Source organism: Morus notabilis, unplaced genomic scaffold (assembly GCF_000414095.1).
Source record: "Morus notabilis unplaced genomic scaffold, ASM41409v2 Scaffold1012, whole genome shotgun sequence".
Taxonomy (NCBI): domain Eukaryota; kingdom Viridiplantae; phylum Streptophyta; class Magnoliopsida; order Rosales; family Moraceae; genus Morus; species Morus notabilis.
In genome coordinates this window covers 247,916-254,908 of record NW_010361635.1, presented here as the reverse complement: position 1 = coordinate 254,908, position 6,993 = coordinate 247,916, and positions in this window count along the sequence as shown.

The window sequence follows — 6,993 nt, the reverse complement described above, 5'->3', positions numbered from 1 at the left end:
ACATCGGTCAACCGGAGACAGCAACACTATAAGCAACCAGTCGACCGGTTAAGCTTGACCAGTCGACCGCACCGGGCGACCGGTGGTGCACGATAGGCACTTTAAAATCATATCTAAAATTTTTTCTCTCACTCATTCCAACTCAAGCTCGAACCCTAGGCGACAAAAACACCCCTAATTCACACCATCGCTTAAAATCATCCAAATTTCGTCAAATTTCCTCCATAATCTTACTCAAATCTCTCAAGAAATGTCATTCCTTCTCATATTCCCTTTTCTTTCCACTCTTTCACAAGTTTTACTCCAAATCCACTCCAATCCGAATTCACCCACCAAGTGTTAGACGAATTGCTTCAATGGCATCTTGGGCTCATCATCACGTGGCAAAGGAAAGAATGTGAACTCTACTTCCTCTGGTCCACGAAAGAAGGTATCAAACGATGAATTTAACTCTCGTAACTTCAAACTCTTTGAAAAGAAATCTATTGTAAAAGGAAGATTTGTGGATTTTAGTGAGTTTAGAGAATTAAATATGGAGAGATTGTTTGAGATTTTAGGATGAAAAGCATTTGTGGAGGTTAAGGAAGTAGTCTACCCGAGGTTAGTAAAAGCCTTTTATGCTCACATGCAATATACTACTTGTGAAACCAATGTTAAAATAGCATGCACTCTTAAGGGACAACGTATAGAACTTGATAGAGAGGCGATCCCAAAAAATTTTGGGATTCTGAATGTTGGACAATGTGTGCACACTTATGACTCTTAGGCTTATAGTGGAGAAACAATGTCGAGGATTATTATGGAAAGAGCCTCAAGTCAATGGAGCAATGAAGATGACAATGAGGCTCTACCCCCAAAGCCGAAAGCCAATAAACTACCCCTTAGGAGTAGAATCCTTCATCATATTATCTCCAACAATATCACTCCTAGAGGAGGGCATAGGGATGACGTTTCATTCACTGATCTCTATCTAATGTTCTGCCTTCTAAAAAGTATTAGAACAAATCTTCCCTACTTGATCCTTCACAATATGCTTGATGGGAATAATTTAGCTAGGGATCATAATCTTCCTTATGGGATGGTACTAATAAGGATCTTTCGTCATTTCAAAGTAAATCTTGATGACGAAACCGAAATTAGTCCACCCAAATCGGACTGCAATAAAATAACAATCAAACTCATGGGCTACAAGTTTGAAAATGGAAGGTGGATTCCCAAGAAAAGGGGCAGAGTTGAAGATGAAGAACGCGAAGAAGATATTGGAGGCAGTTCAACTCGGTTCAATGACGATGCCTTCAATACCCTCCGTGGACGGATTGAGTCTCTATGTGCGAGTCATGATGAGCTTAGACTGTAAGTAAACACTGGCATTTAAAGTCTCTACTCTTTTGTCGACTCAAGCATGTCAAACCTCCGGAACGATCTTCTCCAGCAACTCCAAGCCAATCATCAAGCAAATGCCGACGCTCAAGCACAAAGTCTCGAACAACTTCGGCGTTATAACTTTCAAGGGCCTCCTCCCTCTTAGATTTCACTATGTCTTTTAAGGGTTCTTCCATTGCAATTTATCTTTCTATCAATTAATGTCACATTTCCTTATTTCTCATTTGTTTTTCTTTTTGTTGATGACAAAATGGGGAGATGGAGTGATTGCTATACACTTGTTATACTTGCTATTTGTTTATGGAGTGATTGCTATTTGTTTAGCTCTATGTTGTTTAGTTCCATTGTCACTCTGGCATTGCTTAAATATAAGAAATGTTCATTGAGACACGTTCTTTAAAGGCTTAATAGATTAAGGGGGAGAATATTTTCAAGTTAGTATCAAGTGATTAAGTAAGGGGGAGACATACACTTGTAAAAGAGAACATGGAATTGCTTTACCATCTTAGCAATCAAGTGTTTGTCATCATCAAAAAGGGGGAGATTGTTGGCCCAAGGTTGAATATTCTCATGTTTTGATGATAACAAACACAATGTATTATGTTACTAATGATTCTATTTTGAGTTGTGTATTTAGCATAATTGATATTATAAATCAACTTAAGAAGCATGTTGTGGAATACAATGCAAATACATTCAAGGTTGAGAAATGCAAATTGAAGAAGGAATTCAAGGCTTGAAGTGTTGACATACCAAAGATCAAGAGCAAGCAAACAATACTAATAGGTTTTTATATCTCCTTAGTCTTGTATTTGATTTTGACTTCATACTATCATGATTAATTCTTGTTTAGGCTCATGCACACACTCACATTATTCTTTTAAAAATGAGACTAAACTAAGTGCATAATGACATTTGGCCTAAAAGTACAATTTGTGAAGGTTTGAGGCAAACTAAGTGTCAACCAGTCGACCTATGTCGTCCAGTGACAGAAAAGGCTAAATGCACCAGTCGACCGGTGCTGCCTCAATCGGTCAACCACTCCAGTCGATCGGTTATGTTCAATAGTTAGTCAATAAGACCATTGAACAGTGAGATTTCAAATTTGTCTCAACCGGTCAACCGCTCTAGTCGACCGGTACTGGGTAAACGGACAAAAATAAGACCGTTGGAAAGTGAGGTTAAATAGAAAAAAAATCAGTTTTCTCTTGGGTGGATTTTTTTGAAAATAGAGAAATTGTTCAAAGCTCCCAAATCTCTTAAAATCCATAAAGGTTTCTCTAAAGTGCCAACTTATTTATCATCTTTTCAAAATCCTTACTTCACTCTCTCACACATACTTGAGCCTATCTTGGATTATATTTTGATAGTGTGATTCCATCATCTCCTAGTCATTTCAATTGTGTAAAACCATTGTTAGGAGTGTATAACTGAAGGATTCACTATTCATAATCATTACTTTCGTATTGGGTTTCTTGGTTGGTCGATCTCCGTAGAAAATTGACATTGTGTAAGAGGTTAGACGAAGCCTCGGATAGAAAGATCTGCCATCTTATAAGAGGAGTGATCGTGCCGGATAGTCGATCGTATAGTGGAAAAGGTCGAGATGCAGAATATCTCGGCAACAGTGGATGTAGGTAAATTTATTTTTCGAACCACTATAAATCTCGTTTGCATCTCTCTTAACCCTATCTCTCTAATTTTCGCACTTTAAATTTGATAGTTGACATTGATTGATTTAACTCTTGGTGATAAACTTATTGAACTCGTTATATGATATTAGAATGATTCATCTTGTGCATATCAAGTGTTTGTGCTATTGCATTAACTGTAGCCTCACTAGGGACAATAATTTTTTGAGGATATTTTTTGCAGGCATGCCCGAAAAAATGTAAGGATCGAGTCTGCAAAATTTCACAATTTATTAACGTTGCTTTTACTTTATTTTATTTTTCAGAGTAGAAAAATAAGGAAAATCATAAAAAATATAGTATTGATCACAAAATGGTGATGCTTTTTGCATTAATTCCTAAAAATGGTATAATAATTTTAGAATAAAAAATATAAATAAAAATGTAAATTTTTCACCCATCCCAGACCCTGTGCACCCCACTATGCGAGCCGGGGGTTTTGGACAGCGTTTTACTTGTTTTTTTTCCTTTTTTAGGCCATGTTTTGCAAGCATGCCCAAAAAATGTAAGGATCGTGTCTGCAAAATTTTTTATAATTTTTTGACGTCATTTTTATTTTATTTTATTTTTTAAATATGAAAAATATAGAAAATCATAAAAAATAGAATATTCATAAAAAAAAATGGTGCCACATATTGTATTAATTCCTAAAAATCATATAATAATTTTGGAATCCAAAACATAAATAAAAATGTAAAGTTTTGACCCATCCAGGCCCCTAGGCACTCCACCACGCCGGCCGGGGGCTTTTTAACAGTGTTTTACTTTTTTGCTGTCATTTTTTGAGTCTATTTTTTTCAGGCATGCACAGAAAAATACAAGGATCGTGTCTCCAAAATTTCATAATTTTTTGACTTCATTTTTATTTTATTTTATTTTATTTTTCAAAGATGAAAAATAAGGAAAACCATAAAAAATAGAATATTCATCAATAAAATGGTGCCACTTGTTGCCTTAATTCCTAAAAATTGTGTATTAATTTTAGAATGCAAAACATAAATACAAATGTTAATTTTTGACCCATCGCGGCTCTTGGTCGCCCCACTACGCAAGCTAGGGGCTTTTACGTAATGTTTTTTTTTTAATTTTTGTGGCCATTTCTTGCAGGCATGCCCAGAAAAACATAAGGATCGCATGTACAAAATTTTATAATTTTTTGACATCATTTTTATTTTATTTTATTTTTTAAAGATGAAAAATAAAGAAAATCATAAAAAAATAGAATATTCATTAAAAAGTAGAGCCGTTTGTTGCATTAATTCCTTACAATCATATATTATTTTTATAATGTAAAACATAAATAAAAATATAAATTTTTAACCCATCCCGGCCCCTGGCATCCCAATACGCAGGTTGGGGCTTCTTGACAACGTTTTACTTTTTTCTATCATTTTTTTAGGCTCTTTTTTTCAGGCATACCCAAAAAAACATGAGGATCGTGTCTCTAAAATTTCATAATTTTTTGACGTCGTTTTTATTTTATTTTATTTTTCAAAGACGAAAAATAAGGAAAATCATAAAAAATAGAATATTCTTTAAAAAATGGTGCCGCTTTTTGCATTAATTCCGTATAATCATATATTAATTTTAGAATATAAAACATAAATAAAAATGTAAATTTTTTACCCATCCCGGCCCCTTGACACCCCACTACTCCGGTCGGGGGCTTTTTGACAACGTTTTATTATTTTTTTTGTCATTTTTATGCTTATTTTTTACAGGCATGCCCAGAAACATGTAAGCATCATGTCTCTAAAATTTCATAATTTTTTGACGTCATTTTTATTTTATTTTTCAAAAATAAAAAATAAGGAACATCATAAAAAATAGAATAATCATCAAAAAATTGGGCAGCTTGTTGCATTAATTCTTAAAAATTGTGTATTAATTTCAGAATGCAAAACATAAATACAAATATTAATTTTTGACCCATATTGGCCCCTGGGCGCCCCACTACGCGAGCCGGGGGCTTTTACACAATGTTTTTCTTTTTTTTTCCATTTTTGAGGCCTTTTTTTGCAGCCATGTCCAGAATAATGCAAGGATCGTGTTTGCAAAATTTCATAATTTTCTGATGTTGTTTTTATTTTATTTCATTTTTCAAAGTCAAAAACTAAAGAAAATAAAAAAAATACAATTTCCATCAAAAAATAGTGTCGCTTATGCTATTAATTCCTAACAATCTTATATTAATTTTAGAATGCAAAACATAAATAAAAATGTAAATTTTGTACCCATCCCGACCCTTGGGCGCCACACTACGCGGGTCAGGAGCTTTTTGACAGCGTTTCACTTTTTTGTCATTTTTTGAGGCTATTTTTTGCAGGCATGCCTAGAAAATGTAAGGATCGTGTCTTCAAAATTTCATAATTTTTTAACTTCGTTTTTATTTTATTTTATTTTTCAAATACGAAAAATAAGGAAAATCACAAAAAATTGAATATTTATCAAAAATGGTGCCACTTCTTGCATTAATTCCTAAAAATTGTATATTAATTTTAGAATGCAAAACATAAATAAAAATATAAATTTTTGACCCATCCCGGCCCCTGGGCGCCCCATTCCACGAGCCAGGGACTTTTGACAGTGTTTTACTATTTTTTGTCATTTTTTCTGCCTTTTTTTGCATGCATGCCCAGAAAAATGTAAGGATCGTGCCTGCAAAATTTCATAATATTTTGACGTCGCTTTTATATTATTTTATTTTTTAAAGACGATAAATAAAAAAATCATAAAAATAGAATATTCATTAAAAAATGGGGCCGCTTGTTGCATTAATTCCTTAAAATCGTATATTAATTTTAGAATGAAAAACATAAATAAAAATGTAAACTTTTGACCCATCCCGACTCCTGGACGCCCCACTACGCGAGCCAAGAGTTTTTTTACAGCGTTTTATTTTTTTGTCATTTTTTGATGCCATTTTTACAAGCCTGCCCAAAAAAATGTAAAAATCGTATCTATAAAATTTCATAATTTTTTAATGTGATTTTTATTTTATTTTATTTTATTTTTTAAAAAAGAAAAATAAAAAAATTATAAAAAAATAGAATATTTATTAAAAAAATAGTACCGTTTTTTATTAATTCCTTTCCTTATGACCAAGGCATATAAATACGCGTATGCTTTGTGAAGTTGGCTTTGGTTTCTGGAGTGGGATCATCCACAAGGGATTCGATTATGAATACTTGTTCTCTGTTTCGCAATGACTTGCACTCTTCATGTACTCGTAGTCATTAAATGTAATAAAATAACCCCAAAAAATGAAGAAGAAGAAGAAGATTTTCCACTCTTTATCAGCTGCAGTTTCTTTTAAGGTTTTTTTCCCTCTGAAAAAATTTCTTTTCGGGAAAAGTTTTTGCGGTACTTCTTCACAAGTTCTAGTTTTATCAAAATCAAAGGTATTATAGCTTAGTTTAGTAGTGCTGTAGATTTTAAAAAAATTATTTTTAACTGTGTTGAAAAAAGAAGCAGCTGTTACAAAAAATAACTAAGTGTTTGGTAAACTATAATTATAATAGCTGTGCTGGTTCTAAAATCAATGTAATAACGTTTGATAAATTATGAGATTAAATTACTGTGAATAGTTAAAAATTACGACTATATTATATTATACTATAATATAATATATATAATTACAATATAATATATATTTATTATCATATTTAATATAATACAAAAAACTATTATTATATAATTATGATATAGAATATAATAATATTATTAAAATAATAACTGAAATAATTAAAAATAATGATTATATTATATTATAATTACAATATAATGCATATTTATTATTATATTAAATATAATACAATAAAACTATTATTAAATAACATATTATATAACTATGATATAGAATATAATAATATTATTAAAATGGTTAATATAATTATAATATTATAATATTTCAGTTATA